This window comes from Pogonomyrmex barbatus, unplaced genomic scaffold, assembly GCF_055798465.1.
Source record: "Pogonomyrmex barbatus isolate J1 unplaced genomic scaffold, ASM5579846v1 scaffold6, whole genome shotgun sequence".
Lineage (NCBI taxonomy): Eukaryota > Metazoa > Arthropoda > Insecta > Hymenoptera > Formicidae > Pogonomyrmex > Pogonomyrmex barbatus.
The window spans coordinates 380,516-403,341 of NW_028297160.1; the positions used below are offsets into that span (position 1 = coordinate 380,516).

The 22,826-nt window shown below is 34.1% G+C and overlaps 1 long non-coding RNA gene across 1 annotated transcript; it reads left to right on the plus strand.

Moving 5' to 3' along the window:
• Positions 1-1,927: 1,927 nt before the first annotated feature.
• On the plus strand, positions 1,928-18,313 carry LOC148935040 (uncharacterized). The gene is made up of 2 exons (XR_016140609.1): positions 1,928-15,911; positions 15,982-18,313. It is a non-coding gene; the product is annotated as an uncharacterized LOC148935040 (long non-coding RNA).
• The last annotated feature ends 4,513 nt before the right edge of the window (positions 18,314-22,826 follow it).

Genomic DNA, 22,826 nt, shown 5'->3' on the forward strand with positions numbered 1-22,826 from the left:
ATCGGTCCACAAGGTAGATGATTTAAGCTTTAAGAAGTAAGAAATTGATCAATTATAATCGAATATGAAAAGAATAATCGACTATGATTGATCAATTTTTTACGGCTTAAAGATTAAATACTTATTATGGACCGACACTTAGTCTCGGTTTACGATCGACACTAACGGGAATTAGCGTGACCGCTTTTGGGGCCCGGGGATAATTGAAAAACATTGATATTATCGTTTTGACTATACTGAGGATAACAAAGGGAGAAAAATGTTTATTTATTACTGTTATTATGACAAGTTTAAGGTTTATTCTACAATACATCATGTGTCGGCTGTCGTTAAAGCCTGTTCTACATTGTATCGTGAGTCGGTGTCGCAAGCCACAAAAATTGATCAATCACAGACGAATGTGGGAAGAATACTTGATTGTGATTGGCCCATTCTTACAGCCCACGACACGACACAAATACACGACGTATTGTAGAACAGGCCTAATCGCTTTTCATATGTTGTATGTCGGATATGAATATGACTTGCTATTCTATAATTGAGTCGCAAATTGGAACAAAAGTATAAGCATGGATATCGAAATGTTGAAGGTTTATTCAAATCTATTATTAGTTTGGATGCAAATTAGAAAATGCAACTACTTTTAAAAAAACGTAAAAGAATAATACCACAAAATACACTATAAAATAAAAAATATAAAAACTTGAAATTAAACTTCTGTGAGCCACATAAGGAATTAAAAATAGCATATTCCTATATAACTCCTATTTCTTTGTCAGGTCATATCCAGAATCAGATGATGATAATTTTTGTCACCTATTCTCTTTGCTAAATTTATTTCTTAAACATGACCAACGTTTTTCGATTTTTTTTAGTTATAAAAAGAATTTATGTTATAAGGCGGTTTTATGTTATATAGTGATAATTTAGAAAATAAAAAATTATCTGACATATTTATTTCATCAAAATTTTTTAAATTTTCGGAAATTTTTTGCCACACATTTTTTTTCTAATTTTTCTAATTTTCTAATTTTCTAATTTTTGAAATCCGCATTACATATTTTATTATATATGCAATGATGTTCACGACAATATCAATAATTATTTTATCTACACTTATTAGTAATGATAAAATATAGGAAATATATCCTGAAATTAAGCTTTCACTACACTAAGGATGAATTCCCATTGAGCGCGTCATCCGTCACAAATTGACCAATCAAAATCTTCCCCATCCCATTTTATTGTATCATTTGCCGCGCGACTCCTTGTATGACGCATCGGTTAGTCTCGGTCCACAATAGGTATTTAATCTTTAAGCCGTAAGAAATTGATCTATCATAAGCGATTATTCTTTTCATATTCGATTATGATTGGTCAATTTCTTACTTCTTAAAGCTTAAATCACTTATTGTGGACCGACTTAGATTGCTCATTCTACAGACATTCGATTGACCTTCTAGAGACAAAAGGATTTCCAACAAGAGGAAATGGATCCCAAATCGCGCACGTTTATAATTCTACAAATACAACTTAAAGAAATAACACTTGAATTAAAATAACATATTTGTATATATATATATATATATATATATATATATTTACATATACATATACATTCCTTCGCTATATTCTGACGCTTCGGAGTTCGCGAATTTGGTATAGATTAAAAGAGGCGTAAACGTCTTTTGTGGCCACTGCCGCATTCCTGTTGGTCGGCTATCCCTGACGGATGGTCGGTCGGGGGAAAATTGGAGGAGGAACGGAGCGGAGGGATACGTTCCGTTACACAATTTTATACATAAATTTATTCGAATAATTAAAATGTAATAAAACTTTTTTATTGTATAAAAGATAATTTTATTGATATTAAATTTAATTGATATAAATAATAGATATTATAAAAAATATTTAATCTATGAATTTTACTTAAAAGTTAGATATTAATTTTTTGTGAATTATATTTTATTATTCTTATTTTTTTTATTTTTTCTTATTTTTTATTTTTATTTTTTTTATTTTATCTTATTTTTATTTTAATTATACCTTATTATTCTTATTTTACTTGGATCAATTATTTATTTCTGACCCTTTTCACTTCTTATTCTAATAAAATTCATTTTGGTGTTCGCTTACATAGTACTGCAGGCAGAGCATCCAAAGCAGGACTTCCGAGATAGCTACACAGTAGGTCTATTCTTTAATTTCTTAAGTGTCGGGAGATTACACACAATAGATGATTTAAGTTTTAAGAAGTAAAAAATTGACCAATCATAATTCGAATATGAAAAGAATAATCGCTTATGATAGGTCAATTTCTTACGACTTAAAGATTAAATATCTATTGTGGATCGAGACTGACGACAGTGTCGTTATCGTTACGTTGTCGTTGTGCAGGTATAATATATGGGAAAAAAGCTGCGTAACGACCTAGCTAGTGAAACTGTCGTTAAGAAATTAGAGAATAGCCTATAGATGAGATATATCCTTGCGTAAACGAACGTCGAACTGCACTGCAGTCACTTTCGCAGACAGAGTAAACGAATGACATCTGCGGTAGTGACTGCATAAACGAATGCACTCATATATTTTCAGTATTGATACAGTGAATATCGAAACGCAGCTCTTATACGACATTCGACAACGCAATATACATGCGGTTGCCTAGAGCCTAGGGGTCAGCAAAGCGCTGAAATTGGGCACGGGCACCCGCAAGCGCCCGCGAGTGCCCGCCTGTTGTGCACATCTCAGGAGCGTATCTATATATATAATATTTTTAGTACCTTGGGATAAAGTTCCGCATTTCCAAATGAAACTTAATTTATGGATCAATCAATTTCAATCTTGACAGTTGTTGCATTTTTCAAATTTATTATCTGTTGCCATGCACATTCAAGATAAATAATATGAAGAATATATAAATTTATTTCAATTATTACATAATGGATTCGATGGTCAGTTTAGGGAAATGCATGTCTTAGAAGAAGACTTACTTATTTTTATGACACCTTTTACTGTTGATATTAATATTGTTCCCGCAAATATACAATTAGAATTAATAAATTTAAAATGTGACACAGCTCTTAAAAATCGTTTTTATACAATGACTGACATCGTACAATTTTATTTATATATATATATATATATTCTCAAGAACATTTTCCTCGACTACATGCTTGTGCTGCAAAAATAAGTATGTTCGGTTCTACATATTTATGTTAATAATTATTTTCTATGAAATTAAATAAATCGGGATTACGCGAACAATTAACAGATTCACATTTGAATTTTGCAATAATTCGTTTAAGTTGCCAAAACAATAACACCAGATATATCGTATATATTAGGTGTACAAAAAAGTTCTGAGCTTTTTTTTGTAAAATTCAATCTTTATTCAAAAACAAACAAAAAAATATTCATCAGCGAAATATTCTCCGTTTGCATCAACGATCTTTTGCCATTTTTTGGGTAGCTTGCAAATTCCTTGACGAGAAGCTCACCGGCTTCGAAGCGATAAAGTCATCAATGCATTTTTGTATTTCTTCAAATCTCACGAAATGTGTATCAGCCAAATGATGCTGCAGCGACCGGAATAGTAATCGGAAGCCATGTCTGAGCTATACGCCGCGTGCGCGAGAAGTTCCCAGCCTAACGCAAAGATATGGTCCTGAGTCGCTTTCACAACATGTGGTCGAGCATTGTCATGAAGCAAGATCACTTTACGACATCCTTGGCCAGTAAATTTTCTTTTAATGCGCTCAAATTGGTCAATTGTTGTTGGTAGCGGTCTGCCGTGATTGTTTCACCCGGTTGTAACAACTCGTAATACAACACACCTTTCCAATTCCACCAGATACAGAGCAAAACCTTCTTGGCGTGGATATTGGGCTTTGGCGTCGATGTCGAAGGTTGACCAGGATCAATCCATGATTTTCTTAGGATTATCATAAAGAATCCACTTTTCATCGCCTGTAATGATTTTGTACAGAAAATTTTTTTTCCGGAACTTTGAAAGCAAAGTGAGTGCAGTGTCACGCCGACGATTTTTGTCTTGACAATTCATGCGGAACCCATCTGCCTTCCTTCTGAACCTTTCCCATCGTATGTAAACGTACGGAAATGGTTTGCTGCGTAACGCCAAGCTGTTCTGCAAGTTCCTTTTCAGTTTATGCAGAGTTTATATCCAGCAGTGTTTGCAATTCATCCGTTTCAATCTTTTGAGGGCGTCCAGCACGCGGTTCATCTTCAAGACTGAAATCTGCTTGGCGAAATTTTTGATACCATCTTTTACATGTAGTATGACTTACAGCGTTCTCTCTATATGCAGCACAAATCATTGCAGTAGCTTCAGCAGCATTTTTCTTCAGATGAAACGCGAAGTGGATGGAAAATCGAATATGCTCTTTTGTTATTGCCATCGTGAACACTACTGATTTTTGAGGTTATGTGCATCAAACGCTAAACCATATGGCATTTTAGAAGGCCAAATGTCAACGCTTTAAAACCGCAAAAGGGCGGGAAGATATATAAAATTTAAATTGTTATTTCGGTTGTATGAAATCTAAAACTCAGAACTTTTTTGTACACCTAATAATATCGGAAAACTATGAATCAAGTACTAATTAAATGTTATAAGAGTTGTTTATTTAATATTATTGTAAGAATTGTTTATTTAAAATGTAGATAGTTATTAATTTATGCTAATTCTGGATCTGAATTTGTGCAACACAATATTTTTTTACTTCTTGAACAGCACGTTCAATGAACAGATGTTCCTGCTATCCCCTCTCTTCACTTTATTACGCCTAGCCGCCTAATGCTAGCCCCAGAGCGCTCGACTGTTGCCCGCGAGCATTGGGCGCTCGCGAGCAATATCCACTTGCCGACCCCTCGCCTAGAGACACTACAATCAGAGACTAGTCACGAAAAAACTTTTGATTGGTCTGCTATTTTTTGGCTATTCCCACTTATTTTCAAATACATTAACTACATTAATCTTAAATTGTAATATTATACTTTAAAAATATAAGCGTTTAGAAATAATAAAATGTGTATATTTATAAAACTTTATTTTACATAATTATATTACCAATTTATTAATATATTACTTTTAATTTTAACAATTTTAAATTTATTACTTGTGCGGAATTGAGACGCCGTTCGCTGGAACGACCCTCGATTGAGGATTCGATGGGTGATAGAACGAGAATTCTTGAGACAAATCACATTAATTTAATAAGTCAGTTTTTGCCAGTGAAATGTACAGAATATAGAGTCTGACGGTGGCGTACACATTGATAAAATAGAACAGATGTTCGCTAGGCAGATTGCACGCACAGGGTTGAATAGTTCGCACGAATTGTGCAGTCACGATTGAATGTCGTGATTGAATGTCCGCAGCGTGATAAGAGAAGCTGGTCACAAGCTCTTTCATTTTGAGCGAACTTAACAAACGATGACATGCTGCTTCGTCAAGCTGAGATACGCGCACTTGTCACTGAGAATTCACTCTTTGAGAATACTCGCAGTAAATATTCTTGTCGAGTTCAAGGCACTAGAATCTCGATGTGACGAGAGAGAATGTGAATTAGGGATTCGCTACGATTCAAAATGCTCCGCCGAAAAGTCTCTCGCAACGACGATTTACGTAACGTTATTACAAGACGAGTAATATGACAAGTCTAACTTACGACATGAGCTGAACTTACGAGTACGACAAGAGCGATAGAGAACAAGAGCACTGACTTTACGACACGAGCACGGTATACTTTCTAGTAGCAAGGATTATGGTCGACTCGCAACGAATTTTGATAACGAGAGCTTTTCGGGATCGAGAAGTTTGCGGGAACATCCGATCGATTTTGTCCTATCAGTGATTGACACGATGAATCATGTGATTTTCGGCCAATCGATAGTACACACATATGTTCCGTCGATTGCGAAACAACGCCGTCCTTGAAAGGTGATTGATAAGCATAATTACTTCCGCGTGATAGATATCGACAGGCTACCATCGATCAGATGATTTAGGGTAATCGATCGCCGCGGATCGTCACATGCGCTTCGCGTGTTCCACGTTTCGCTTTCAGGCGCTATTTACTTATAGCAATTTCGAACATACCGCCCGCTTCGGATTTTATATCCGAAATTACATCAAGTGCCGCTCGCCAGGAATAATGATAAGACAGTGACCTTAATTCCTACTGAGTTACAATCGACTTGGTAGCGCAATTTCAATTTTTGGAGATGTCGATCGACAAGAAACTAAGTTTAACAATTGGTTGTTTGAATACTGAATGCGCCGTTTTAACGGTGACGACGTGAATTAGTCCGTCTGCGCCAGGATGGCATTCTATGATTTTTCCGAGCTCTCACTGACATGGAAGAGCGAGCGGATTTCGCAATAATACGTCCTACTTTCGCAAGATTTTGTACAATTCGCCATTTTGGTCGTTGATATAAAGTTTATAAATAGTTGTTAGATCATTTTCGCCAAAAGATAGATTGCAATCGCTGAATCAATTGCCATCAAGATAGGAGCGTTTCCTTTTCGTTAAGAAGCATCGGGTACGTACGTCAACGCGGTACCGATCAGGAAGTGAGCAGGCGTTAAAGCAGACTAGTCTTCATAATCGTCCGAAAACGGAGCAAGAGGACATGAATTTAAGCAGGCTTCTATTTTGCAAAGCAACGTGATCATTTCTTCGAAAGTGAGCATGTAATTTCCTACAATTCGTTTTAAATGAAATTTGACGCTACGCATTCTGGCTTCCCATAATCCTCCGAAATGAGGAGCTGACGGGGGAATAAACTTCCATCGTACTGATTCGAAAGCGAACTTGTTAAGTACGCGAGGATCGGATTGAGTGATCTTCCATATGTTCTGAAGCTCCTGACAGATCGGCTTCTCGAAAGTTTTTCTCATTATCTGAATATAGGCATGACGGGATGTCTCGGCGAGCACAGAATCGACTGCGGCTAAGAATGCATCCGTAGAATAATCACTGACGAACTCTAAATAAATAGCTCGGACAGTCATACATATAAACAGCGCAATGTACACTTTTCGTGCTTTATATTCTCACGGAGGAATGAACGAGAATGGGTCCGGCATAATCCACTCTGCAATGCAGGAATACACGAGCACTCTTTCGAATGCGCATATCGGGCAGATCTCCCATGAATTCATGCGACTTATCAATCCTTTCGCGCGCACATTCGCACGCATCCGTGTATGATTGATTTAACCGTTTGATGAGCGCGGAGAATCCAAAATTCGCGAAGTACGCGGAGAGTGATTGTGTACCTGTGTATGAAGAGTTCAGAGATGAGCGTGCTGAATGAGAAATGACAGTAGAGAATGTCGCCCGAGAATAATCGAATGTTTCATCTCGTCCGGGAACTTTGACGGAGTCGTCCTCGGACTCGAATTGGTCGAGAAAGGGATTAAGCTTTAAGAGCTTACTGTGATTAGCGACCGGACCTTTTGCCTTTAGTTCTTGGATGTCGCGAGGAAATGTGCGAGATTGCATGTATCGATACCAAAAACATTTGGCGTTGATCACTTCGGATTGATCTAATACTGTTGGAGTCGGAGCGTAGAGATCCGGAGGAGAGACGGAATGCTTAAGGGTCCTTACCTTAAGTATGTTGACAAAACGGAAAATATACGATGTGACGCGAATTAATTTTGGCCATGATGAGAATCATTGAGCGAGATCCCATTCATCTTGAGTGTCAATTACAAGGCCGACAAGATGAGACTTGGTCTCGAGCGCAAAGTTCAGAGAAAGAGTAACATTAATTTGAGGTCATTGAGCACTCGGTAATTTAAGCCATTCTGGATCTTTCCACCAGTCAGGCTTATTATTATTTATTGAGCAGACTTTGTATGGAAATGCTTCGCGCAATCAGCTGGATTCTCTTGAATTGGCACGTAATGCCATTGAGAATTCGGAACCTTAGATTGTATTTCGTCGACTCGATTCGCTATGAATGTTTTCCACTTGGATGGATGTTGTCTTATCCTTATAAACTAGAGCGACGGTGGAATCTGTCCAACAATAACATGGAATATCGGTTAAGTTAAGATTCTCAAACATAAGAAATCATACGGGCCAAGAGAACGGCAGCCATTAATTCCAATCGAGAAATACTTAGACTTTTCAAGGGAGCGACTCGAGATTTCGCCATTAATAAAGAAATTTGACGAAGACCTAGAGAAGACTCGATCTTGAAATAGATTACGGCTGCAAAAGCAGACATGGAGGCGTCCGAAAAACCGTGCAGCTCATAGGATTGTGTGTCATGACCTTTTCCGGTCCAGCGAGGAATTTCGAAAAAATTAAGAAGTTCGAGAGAACATATAATATGCAGTCCAGTCATGAAGGATATCAAAAGGAACTGCACCACCCCAGAGAACCTTTGCACGCCATAAGCGCTACATCAGAATCTTTGCAGTGATTATAATGGGAGTTAGCCATCTCATTGGATCAAACAATTTCGAAATAGCGGAGAGAATTGTGTGTTTGTTTTGTGTGTTGATGGCAGCGAGTTAGACAAGGTTACATTGAATTGAAAGACATCACGCAGTGGATGCCACTTGAGTCCTAAAACTTGGAACTGATCGTCGGAAACAAACATTTACTTTAGATAGGCCATGGTCACGCGGATCAATATCTTGGAGAAAATCGAGACAATTGCTGGACTACTTTCGCGGATTGAATCCAGCGAGATTTAATAACTTCATCAATTAATCGCGCATTTGTTAGGTTTATCATCTGCTCCAAAGATGCAATCGTCGACATAGACGTTATGCTGAAAAGCAGATTGAGCGAGCGGAAGTAAGGCGCCGTCGATTAAGGCTAATTGTTTAAGAACGCGAAGAGCTAGATATGGAACGTATGCAATTTTATATGTGACAGTGAGTAACCGATAGGCTTGAATGTTTAGGACGAATCTGATCGCCACAAAATTCTTTGAAAATCGACATCTCGTTCGTTGACGAGAATTTGGTGGTACATTTTAGCAATGTCGGCAGTATAGACATAGCGATACTGACGCCAATGAAGAATGATAATGGTCAGATCAGTTTGCAATCTGGGCCCAACTAAGAGATGATCATTTAACGAAAATCCGTTCGATGTGTGGCTTGATGCACATCACTCGAAGACGCGTTGTAGTGCTGCTATTGCAAATAACCGCATGATGAGGAATGTAAATGATCTGTGAGCGAGAGATTTCCGTATCGCTGACGGGAATCATGTGACCTAAGCTTTCATATTCGTTCATGAAAGCACTATATTCCTTTGCCACTTCGGGCTGAGTTTCAAATCGCCGACTCGAGAAAGACATGAAAGCGAAAAAGAATGAGAATCTCCGATATTCAACGGAGGAGGCGTCTTGAACGGTAATCGAACTATGAATCGACCTTGCTCATTACGAAAGTGAGTTGCGAGAAAGTGATCCGCATTGCTTTTCTTCCGGAGTAAGGAACGATTTCCGAAGAAATTCTTCGACTTTCCAGAAGCGACGAAGCTCCTTATCGAGAGTATGCATTTCTGTATTGTATGAGCAAGGAATGTACTTGAATGGAAGAAATATGAGAGGACTTAAGATGAGATGAGACAGGACCTGAAACTATCCAACCGAAAATAGTATTTTGTGCTACAGGTTCAGAGAAAGAACGCGATTGTAAACCGGGAAGACATTTCCATACAAGTCAGCTCCGACAATATTTCAATCGGAGAGGAGCTTGAGGGATTAGAATCCGCTAGATCTAGATCGCGAAGATGTGAAAATGAAAAAAGATCGACGTCATGTCGCGGCGCGTATTTGGTTAATGACTTCAGAATGATTGCGTTGAAGTATATCGGCCCATTACCCGATCGCGAAGACACTTGTATATCGGCACTGTGTCGAGCTGACATCGCGGTGTTTCCGATTCCGGAAATGGCGACTGAGATTCGCTCGCGCTTCAAACGCAATCGTTGTGCGAGATTTTCATTAAGGTTGACTATTGAATCTTGATCTAAGAGAGCTCGCACTGTAGAACATTTCCGGAGACGTTTGGCGATGGATGCTGCGGCTCCAACGCAGCGAGAACTTTGACCGTGTAGTCGGATCATGTAGTAGGCGTCCTCACAAGATGAGAATTGATTATCTATAAAGTACTTCTCAGAGGTGATGAATTCCTTATCTGCTTTGGCTAGAATTTGATAGTGGGTTTGTTGACACTGTGAGAATAGATCTTTTAGCGCGCTGAATCTATGGCGAACAAGTTCGATTGTGTAATTGGATTTGCCTATTTTCTTAAAATTGTCCAATGCGCGTCGGATGGATCGCATAATCGCTCGTTGTTATACTAGTAAATCCTCCATCTTGATTGAAGACTTACTTACTTTATAATTCACTGACTTAAGCTGCTCAAGTTTCTTCAGTCTAATGTGACTAGACGTCGTACAAGAATGTCTCTTTGTCGATGCATAAGTGACCCACCGATCCGGCTCGAAGGACCAACCAAAAATTCTATGCAGAATTGAGACGCCTGGAACGACCCTCGACTGAGGATCCGATGGGTGATAGAATGACGAGAATTCTTGAAATAAATCACATTAATTTAATAAGTCAGTTTTTGCCAGTGAAATGTACAGAATATAGAGTCTGACGGTGGCGTACACATTGATAAAATAGAACAGATGTTCGCTAGGCAGATTGCACGCACAGGGTTGAATAGTTCGCACGAATTGTGCAGTCACGATTGAATGTCGTGATTGAATGTCCGCAGCGTGATAAGAGAAGCTGGTCACAAGCTCTTTCATTTTGAGCGAACTTAACAAACGATGACATGCTGCTTCGTCAAGCTGAGATACGCGCACTTGTCACTGAGAATTCACTCTTTGAGAATACTCGCAGTAAATATTCTTGTCGAGTTCAAGGCACTAGAATCTCGATGTGACGAGAGAAAATGTGAATTAGGGATTCGCTACGATTCAAAATGCTCCGCCGAAAAGTCTCTCGCAACGACAATTTACGTAACGTTATTACAAGACGAGTAATATGACAAGTCTAACTTACGACATGAGCTGAACTTACGAGTACGACAAGAGCGATAGAGAACACCAAGAGCACTGACTTTACGACACGAGCATAGTATATTTTCTAGTAGCAAGGATGGTCAACTCGCAGCGAATTTTGGTAATAAGAGCTTTTCGAGAAGCTTGCGAGATCCGATCGATTTCGTCCTATCAGCGATTGACACGACGAATCATATGATTTTCGGCCAATCGATAGTACACACATATGTTCCGTCGATTGCGAAACAACGCCGTCCTTGAAGGATGATTGATAAACACAATTACTTCCGCGTGATAGGTATCGACGGGCTACCTGGCGCCATCGATCGGATGATTTAGGGTAATCGATCGCCGCGGATCGTCATGTGCGCTTCGCGTGTTTCGCGTCTTGCTTTCAGGCGCGATTTATTTATAGCAATTTCGAACATTACTATTTATTTATCTTTTCTATTTATCTTTTTTTTCGCTATTTATCTTTTTCAACACATGAGTAAAAATTAATATAATACTATTATACTACTGTTACACTATAATATTTTTAACTTTTTGATACACAATTGTCAAAGCGATCCTCTATGAAATCAATTCAATAGCTGTTCACAAAGTTAGCGCAGCGAGAGAATCCATCACGGAAAAGCGTCTACAATAAACTTCGACGAAATTTCGAGAGATGCAAATATCGATGTCATGCCTTTTTTTAGAAAGGATTATTATACATATTTATTATTATAAACAAATTTTATTACAATATAAAATAAAATTTAAGTAAAAAATGAACGATCCACTCATTTTTTATATTGATTTATCACAATTAATTAATTTATGACTATATTTTGCAATTTTAGTATCTCTATTATTTAATAATATATTATCACGCTTTCCATGTGTTTAATACACATGCACAATACACTTAAATCAATACACATGCAAAGTAAAAAATATCGCTATTGGTTAGAGTGAGATATTGATTAGAGATGTATATTTCTTTCTTTCTCATAGGATTTAGCCAAAACATGGCGGATCATGGCCAGTCTCTAATTGTAGTGTCTCTACGGTTGCCCGGCTACGGTTGCCGGTTGATTCTACTATTATCAATCACATTGATCGTAACTAGGACTTGCTACATTGTGATTGGCTGAAATAGAATTGTCAATCAAAAATCGTAATCGGCAACCCATAGTCTGATACGACCTTTAGTGGATACGAAAATTTGTCCACGGTTATGTCTTTAATAGTATCTCGTCGTGTTATTGTTATTAGCACTCGTTCCCTATGTGAAACACAGAGGCCCTGATTCTTGAAACATATCTCATACGAAAATTCTATAATATATGTCACATAAACTATAGAATTTTCATATACGATATGTTTCAAGAATAAAGCCCCAGAAACGATATGGCCATGTGTCTAATAGCGACTTCAATTCACTACACTACACTGAGTTAGTGTCAGATTTCTATATATTACATTAGACTGCTAACTCCTACTTTTTCCCTTATGTACAAGTGATGTCTGCGCGACGTGGATGCGCAGTATAGGAACCTCAAGTATAAGAAAGAGATGGCAAGACAGTCATATGATCTCTCTGTGATTGATTCTTAAGTGTATATTCAATTTTTATTCAAAATGTTAAAAGAATTATATATTTACTGGAAGGTTGAAGGCACTCTTTTAAATAAATATATTTTAAGACAATTTCTTAAAAAATGCCGAGATATTGTAAAATATTTAATTGTCCAAATTCTGGAAATAAAGACAAGAATCATATGTTTAGGTAAATTAAAAAAAAAAGAAACTGTAAATAATGATAGAAAAAGCTTTGTGTGTGTGTGTGTGTGTGTGTGTGTGTGTGTGTGTGTGTATGTGTGTGTGTGTCAAATTACATAATTTTAATATAATACATTTTAGATTTCCATATTTAATAAATACTACATTGATATTTTTATTATACAAAAAAAAGATAAATAAAATAAGACTTTTCTCAAACAAAATTTTATATATAATAATATACATTGGTTAATTTTTATACACATTTTCTAAAATATATAAATTTTATTACATTTTACAAAATTTATTAAAACAAATAAAAATTCTTAAATTTTATCTTGTTTATAATCTCTTCTCAAGTACATATATAAAAATATATAAGAATGATGTTCTGCGCATGCCTGAGCTTTATTCTGCGCATGTGCGAAAAGTTGTACATATTTCTTGACCAGTTAAAGGGACAAAGTTAACAGTCTAGTATATTGTATAGAAGTCTGTGGGTCTGTGCATATTAAAGATTGCTACATATGAAATATTAAATGTAGTAGCATAATATTACTTCTTTGATAATGAAATTATTAATTCATATTCAGCTAAATAATACGACAAATTCATTGTTGATTATTTATATAATTGTTTTGAAGTATTTACATATTTTTACATTTGAATAATTTTATGTATATCAACGTTTAGTGTGCACCAACCCAGTGTAATGCAATGAATCGAATCCGTTATAAATAAATAAACCTAGATCCTCATGCAGCACCAACGCTTTAACACATATACTGATTGGTGAAAAATGAGTAGTGGGGATAAACGACGAATGAATCTTTACTATTTACTCCCATTTTTCACCAATTAGCGCTCGGTCAAAATGTCAGTATCTGCATGAGGATCCAGATTAAAACGCGGCCATGACTACTCTCATGCATTAGATTAGAGACACTACAATCAGAGATTGGCCACAACCACAGATGTCTATACTAAACTAGATTGCTAATATGTCATTATCGAGACAGTTTGCGTCCGATAGGGTTTCCGTTGTATGCGAGAAAATGGTCGCTGCCGCCACATATTTAAAATAGTTATTACGTGTAATATTCAATAAAGTTTTGTAATAATTATTGTTTCACTCAAACAAATTGTGTAAATTACAAAAATAATATTTATTTTAATTGTTGAGTAATCAGAAAGCCCATTTAATTGTAATAAATAATATTTAAAAAACATATATTAAACTTAACATATATTAAAATTATATATCACACTAACGTTATATATACAGGGTGTCCAGAGTAATGGGAATTATTTTTGTATGTAGAGCGGTCTAAACTGAATCGAAAAATCCTCTACTATTTTGCAATTTTCACAATACTTAACGAGTTATTAATTCTTAAAAATCATCGTATTAGCCCGGCCCACCGGCAAATGCAAGCGCGTGGTTTGTTTTTTTCTGATTAGTCGAAATCTGTTGCCTGATTGGTCGAAACCTGTTGCTATTCCCTATTACTGCTTTCCAACAACGTACACAGGCCACACTATGTAACAAAGTGTTTACACTGGTGCTTTCCATCTATGATACAGAGAGACACAGAACGACACTGCGAAACACAGCTCGATCCTAAGTTTGGCCGTGTCAATAGTGCCAATATATCGAACAAAATTATTTTTTTTAGATGTGATACTAATATACATTCCATCATCATTGTCATTTTGGATGCATTCCGTTTCTTGCATGATGCGCATAATATATTATTTATCCTTATTTAATGTATAGTAATAAGGATAAATGATACATCATGCGCATCATGCGAAAAATGGAACCTTTATCTGCAAAAAAGTCTTCGTCGAGTTCGAATAACGTAGTACCGAACCCGGAATTCTTAGGTAATCAATATTCAGTTTTTTTTTTATTTAAAGAACTATATAAGCTTAAAAATATTACATATTTGTTGACGACTTATTATTACATATTAGTACATATTCTATTGGATTAATTTTTATTGCAGATATGTTTTTTTGTCGGCATTGTAAAGGAATTATTCCTACATTAGATGACGTTAAGCATCATGCTTGTTTCAAAGGAAAAGAAGTTTTCCTTGAAGGAAAAAAGAAATTATACTCACCTGAAATGAATGAAATTCCATATAATGTCAAATCGAAAAGATCATAGTTATTTCACAAATATAAAATAAAGCACTTTGTAGCCAGGAATGAAATAATCAATACATATAATTTACTTAAATTTATTTCAGTATGTATCAATTATTCTTCAAAAAATGCACTGGCAATAATGGATTATAATGAAAAAATGCGTTCATGTTTATGCGTGATGGTCTTCTCCTACACACAATCTTTTACGCTCTCTAGTGAGCGTGTTTAGTAACTTATGTTCCAATTAAACTATCTACTCTATAACTACTCTATAATTGTGTCTTACAATGTCTCTCTCTCTGTGTCACACTGTGTAACACCAAACTCTCCTTGTTGGAAAGCACTTCCTGTTTCCTATACCTTTTCATTGTATCTCAGGCTTGACGCAAATCCAAAGTCTTAGTTAGCAATTTAGTTTAGTATAGACATCTGTGGTCACAACTGACCCACCATGTTTTGTCTAAATTTTATGTTCTATTCATTCTTGTCTAAACGAGAGAGAAAGAAATATACATTATCTCACTCTAAACTTCAATAACGTATTTTCGTAAATAATATCTTTTACTTTGGCTGCGTTTTGATATTTACTGCTAGTAAAATATATAGTTTAGGGCGTCAATTATGTATTTTTCAGTGACATAATTCACTTTTAGATTTTTATCAGTGGTCATTTCACGGTTTCACCGTTTGTCATTTTCACGCAGCGAAAGAAATTATTAGTGACATAATTAGAAATAGTGAAGATCTATTCACATCAAAATATTTCAAAAACTACACTGAAGGCAACTTCACGACTGTAAATATAACCTTAATATTTAGCAAAATAAAGAGATACGAACTTAGGAATAGATATTTCTATCCGTGCAAAGAAGATAAATACATTAACGGCAATAAGGAAGACAATTATTAATAATTGTAAGTTGCAAGAATTTATTAATTTATTTGAAATATATAAACTTTTATTAAAAAAATTTTTCTATTTCAGTGTCTATATTTCAAACAAACAAGAGCATAAGAGGTAAGTTAGTGTAACGTCCGCAGAAAATTAAAATTTGCGTTTTGAAATGATGTAAATGCAGTTGAGCGGTAGGTTAACGTATGCGTGATTTTAAATATTAAGACATATCATTTTACGATTTTATCATTTTATATATATATATATATATATATATATATTCTTTTTTTATAACTTTTATTATTAAGATAATTAATAATAAAGCGAGAACTCATTTTCTTTCGTCTTGTGATAAAGATATAATTTTATTTTATTACTATTATTATTGTTTTTTTGGGGAAATATAATTTTATAACATAATTTTTTTTTTCTCGATTGCCTCTTCTTCGGTTCTCGATGCTGCAACTGTAGAAGAGACAAAAGAGCGTCGAGCTTAATTTATACTAAAGGAGAGGCTTATCGCACTCAAAATATTCTTAATATAAACTTTCCAACAAAGGGCTAGCTCGGAGAGTTTTTTGTTGCGCAACGAAAATTTAACTGACGAAAACGTTAAATAAATTCTCGTTTTGCAATAATAAGATTATTAAGCATTAAAAATTAAGCATTAAAATTATCGGTATTTCCGAATTAGGTCTTAGCTTTATTTTTCTTACTTTCTTTTCCATTTATCTTTTCCTATTTTTGCGTAAATAACTATAGCCCGAAATAAAATGCTCAGTCGAGTGCTTTGTTTGCCCCTCCCCTTTGCATCGGGCCCTATCCTGGAGATACAGCTTGGACGCAGACGCGGCAGTTGTTACCAAATCGTCAGAGAGTCACTGTCTCAAACCGCTGAATCTTATAATTATAAAGGAAAAGTAAAAGGAAGGAAAAAGGAAATTATTAATTCTAATATCTTAATAATTTACTTCTAACAATTTAAGGTAATCATTGTTCCTAATATTATTTGAAATCTAATATTATTTGATTTGCTTATATTATATTGATTTTCTCATATTATATTATTCGATTTGTTTATATTATACTACTATTTTGATTTGCTTATATTATATTATTCAATTTGCTTATATTATATTACTGATTTTTTTTTATATAATATTATTTGATTTGCTTATATTATATTATATGATTTGCTTATATTATACTACTATTTGATTTGCTTATATTATATTATTCGATTTGTTTATATTATACTACTGATTATATTATATTATTCGAACTGCTTATATGTATTATTGATTTCCTTTTTGTTTTAATATCATTACATATATAAATTTCAGAGATAACTTTGAATTTAATTATCATATTTACATCGTATCTCATTATTATTAATATTTGGTATTTTTATATTGGTTGAGTTGTACATCATTCATATTATTATCACATCTATGTCAATCTATGTTCAATATCAATATCTCTATTTACATATATATATATATATATATATATATATATATATATATATATTAATATTCTTGAATCGTACATCTTTGAATTTACACATTATTTCCTTGTCCTATTCTTATTTAATATTTTCTGATTTGCATTTCCATTTCACATATAATTAAGTTTATATCACCCTTATCTTTTGCATCGATCAAATATTCACATATATGTGAATCTATATTTCAGATATTATGGCATTATTTTATTCATCATTATAATTCACGATATAATTCTCATTAATACTTTCGTTATTATTATCATTTCCTTATAATCATTATTATTTTCAATGTAATTATTTATTCGTGTTACATTTAATATTTTACGATAATTCAAGAAATCATTTCTTTTTATTTGTCATATTAAATAACCTTGAATCATAATTTCACAACCATAATTACACCAAGAATCATAACTTTGTAATACAATACAATATCATATCCCGATTATTATATTAACAAAACACTATTTCCCCGCGATTTCTGCTTGATCGCGGGTTCCAATCCGAAAATATAATTTATATCCAATATCGCCATTGAACATAAATACTAGATATCCCTTCCTAAATTCCATTAACCGTTCTACGCTATCTCAAGACGTAACACCAGGAAGTCGATCATGTAACTTTTCCCCTAAGGCGGAAACGTGAAAAGTGAAAAGTTTCACGTGAACTTACGATCATGTACAATTTTGCGGGCTCATGTAACTCTCTCAAACGTGCAAATGTGAAATTTTTCATGTGAACTTTTTCGCCATGTACTTTAATGGCGGAAATCTAGGGAATTAATAAATATGCTTCGGAATTAGAGAAGATTAGGGCTGCGTTAGGATTAAGTGTACGTAATACATATACAATTGGTTATTAAAAGATGTATATAATACTGTACCAATAAAATAATTTTCATTAGCTATAAAACCTATGAAATTATGTTTCATGATTTCACTTTCCACACATCCAAGCTACATATATAATCGCTGTACGTGAAAAGTTTTACATGAAATGTCAAGGTGTGAAAAATGAAAAATGAAAAGTGAAAAATTTTATTAGAATGTTATCCAATATAAACGCATATATTTTAATATTTATTAATAAATTTTTTAATATTATATATTTACATATAATGTTAAAATAAATTATATAACAATTATATAAAAAATTTATTAAATATTTTTAAAAGAAGTATATATATATATATATATATATATTATTAATATAAAAAGATAAATAGTAAGAGTGTATATAATATAATACAATAAGTGTGTACGTACGTGTTTTAATGCGACCCGGGCGCGCTAAGTTTTTGTACGTCGTTTTTTTTTTCTTACATATCAGATTTTCTTTTATATTTTATTTTTATACAAACACAAGTACAATAATTCAATAAAATTTTTTTGACAACAAATTGACTACTACAATTGACAATTACAAATTGACATTAATTTTGGATTGATAACATCTTTTTTCACTTTTGCAAAGTTTCTTTTCTACTTCATATAAAAGTTGCCAATTTTTGACATCATGTTTTTTGTAGAAATAATGAAACGATTTTTCAAATAAAAATGAACTACAAAATAAAATGTATTTCAATGTAAAGTTCTTTTATTAAATTAGAAGTTGGCGCCAGTTCTTCATATCACATCTTTTGTACCAATATGAAATTTATTATTAAAAAGACTTTTGTAGATGAAAATTTTTGTATAAAATTCTTTCTTTTACATAAATAAGAAAACGGGCGCGTGAACTTGACGTTATTTTTTTATCTTTTTTAAATATTAAACATAAGTAAAAAACATAAAGAACTAAACAAAAAATAAAAAAAAAAACAAAATTCAATATATGTGAAAATAAAATGCAGAAGATTCTAATATTAAAATTACAAATAAAATAAAAAGAAATTAAAATTAAAATTAAAATTAAAATTAAATGAAATTAAACATAAGTAAATATTTAAACATTCAGAATTAATAATATTTTTGTAAAAATATATTAAATTAAATATTAAAAAACTAATTTTTATGTATGTAAAGGAGAAGAAATCGTCGTGCCGGAATTCAAGACTCGAATGCTCAAAATTCTATCACTGGCATATCGTTGCGTGTTAAGAACCGTTAATATTTTTATAAATGGGAAAGTTTGTATCATTTTTTGTCGCATAGTATTGTCCCAGCCTGCGAAAGTCACATAAGTACTACGCAGTATAAAAATACTACGTTTAAAGATTATAATTTACAAAATGTTAAAACATAAATATAAACGGTATTTAGACGATCCTACAGAGACAATGCCATGAACCACAAAATATAGGAGGAAACAAGAGGTAAGAAATTTTTTTTTCTCTCTCTTTGAAATTCCTCTGATTGCCAAATGTGCTGTCTAAAGTATTTATTTTTTTCTCACCTCTTATAGCAATGTAAACAACGTCTCTGTAATGTTTATTGTGAATTAGTAATTCGAAATTCGAAAATAAAATTCCTGAGAAAAATGGACATGTTAATACAAGTTATATTACTGTGATCAAATATAAACGAGATTTTTGTTATAGAGTGAAAAATCTTTATTTATTCTTCAAAATCAAATTCGTCGCCTTCAAAATAATCTCCTCCCGATGCAATATGCCAACGCTTTTTCCAATCCTCGAAACACTCTGAAAATTCTTCTTTCGGAATGGCCTTCAATACCTTCTTCGTTCCGGCTTGTATTTCCTCAATCGATTCAAAACGGTGTCCCCGGAGCGGTCTTTTGAGTTTACTGAATAGCCAGAAGTCACACGGTGCTAAATCAGGCGAATACGGTAGTTGTGGAACGATATAGGTCGAGTTTTTGGCGAAATGGTCACGAAGAACCAGTGCAGTGTGAGATGGCGCATTATCGTGGTGCAAAAACCATGAGTTGTCTGCCCATAAATCTGGCCTCTTGAGGCGAATAGCTTCACGCAAACGACGCATAACACTCAAATAAAAGATTCCTTGTTGACAGTTTGGCCCGGCGAAAGGAATTCATAATGCACCACACCACGATAATCGAAGAAAACTGTTAACAAAACCTTGATTTTTGAGCGACTTTGGCACGATCTTTTTGGTCTTGCCTCATCTTTTGCATGATATTCGCTCGATTGGTCCTTTGTTTCATACGCATAGATCCAAGTCTCATCTCCAGTTATTATGTTTCATCTTGTCCTGATAGTCAGAAATCATTGTTTCACTTCAACGCGACGCTGTTTTTTCAAAAAATTGAGTGTTTTCGGAACTAAACGAGATTTGACTCTTCTCAAGCACAAATGGTCTTTCAAAATAGTCTGGACTGATCCAAATGAAATGTTTACAGTATCGGCAAGTTCTTTAATTGTCAATCGACGATTTTGGAGCACCAAATCCTTGATTTGCTTCACGTGTTGTTCATCAGTTGATGTTTTTGGTCGTCTTTGATGTGGTTCGTTTTCTACGCTTTCTCGACCATCTTTCAACATTTTATACCAGTCAAATACTCTTGATCTTGATAGAGCCTGGTCACCAAAAGCAACATTTTGAACGTTTCAGTAGCAGAAATTTCATTCCGCAAACATAAAATACAATTTCTTTGCCCAACAGAATCACACATTGTAAAAATCGAAAAAAATACTTTTGGATATTCACAAAAACGAGCGTTCACTATTAAACAAATGAAGAGAATGACATGAAATTTCACACAGATGTCAAAGACAGTACTACCAACTTAATCAAAAAAATATTTGTCAGAATCGATGAAGTTTAAATTTAACACACCCTCCCTTCTTATTCGGGGGCTCGAGCCATGCTTGATGCAATCTCTCCTGTCGTGCTCCAGGAGGATTATTTGTATATTTGCCAATGGCGTTGGAGGGTGTCGCCGCTGCAGTCCGACCTGCATCCATCGAGTGAGAGACCATCGTGAGAGACCATCACTCTGGAATACCGGTCATGGGATTCGAAAGAATACATGTATATATGTATATTGTAATATATATATATATATATATATATATATATATATATATGTGTGTGTATTATTGTATTGTTGACGTGTTATTCTAAACACGTTATTTGCGATAAATATCATCACATGCCTCGGTAGTCGAAAGGATAAGATGCCTGCCCGGTAAGCAGGAGATCCAGGTTCGATTCCTGGATGAGGTGGTATTTTTTCGCAAAATAATTACGAGTTTTCACGACTGGTTCGTGGTCGGGCCCCGCCGTGACGCACACTCTCCCTTCTTATTTGGGCAGTTTAAATTTAAAAATCTCGTTTATATTTTATCACAGTAGTATATTGCATGGTATACTCTCACACAATAATGTAGAAACATATGTAAGAAATACATATTTTTAAATATTCTTCCTATTATATAAAGTAACCTAAAATTTTGAATGTATTTAATACATTAAAATCAGGATTTTAGATCATGTAAAAATAGTTCTGCAAGCTGTAGCATTTATGAATCAGAATCAGATTTGGAATATGGAACATCTATAATGCAAGATAATATTGCTATATTAATAATCAATGGAATGATGATAATAATGGAGATGATAATCTTAATAATAAGTTTAATTATAACAGCATCAAAGACAAAAATATATTGATAATGATGATGAGGATAATCATTCTTTAAATTTCTATTTACATCAAATAAAGTCAAGTTCAGAATTTGAAATATTAGGGAAAACAGATATAAATTGCAATAATGAAAATAATATTATAAGTAATAATAATGGAAAATCTTCAGAAATGTCGCAAGTTTATGTAAGGAAATTTTTTATAATCTTATTTTAATTCTTTTATACAGAAATATTATGAGAATGATGAAAGAAATCAATATAATACCAAAAAAATTATGTCAAAAAGATTAATACTTTTTCTTTTTTTTATTGTTTGTGTCATGATACAACGTTTCGTGAACATTTCATTTTACTTCATCCAGAGCCAGGCGCAATAATGCGTCGTTTTTTTATTGGAGTTTCCTTATATGTACACTATACAGAAGAGAGGGAGGGAAGAAGGAGGCAAAATGAAGAGGAAAAGTTAAGATTGGTGAAAGAGGAAAGAGGATCATTTTCAATTGATTTACAATGTATTACGACATACGGATAATACTACAAAAAATATTAATATCTTTTAAGAAAGTAATCGTGGAAGCCTTAAAAATAAATATTAAAAAATTACATGTTTCCATTTATAACATTAAAGATTCATATATATATATATATGTGTGTGTGTGTGTGTGTGTGTGTGTGTGTGTGTGTGTGTGTGTGTGTGTGTGTGTGTGTGTGTGTGTGTGTGTGTGTGTATGTAAAGCTAAATAGATTAACAAAGGGGGTCCTGAGTCCCCAGGGAGGGGAAGGGGTGGAGGGGGGTCATAGGATCCTCGAGGGATTCGCATCCGGAGGCCATGTCGGTAAGAATGGTTTTCTTT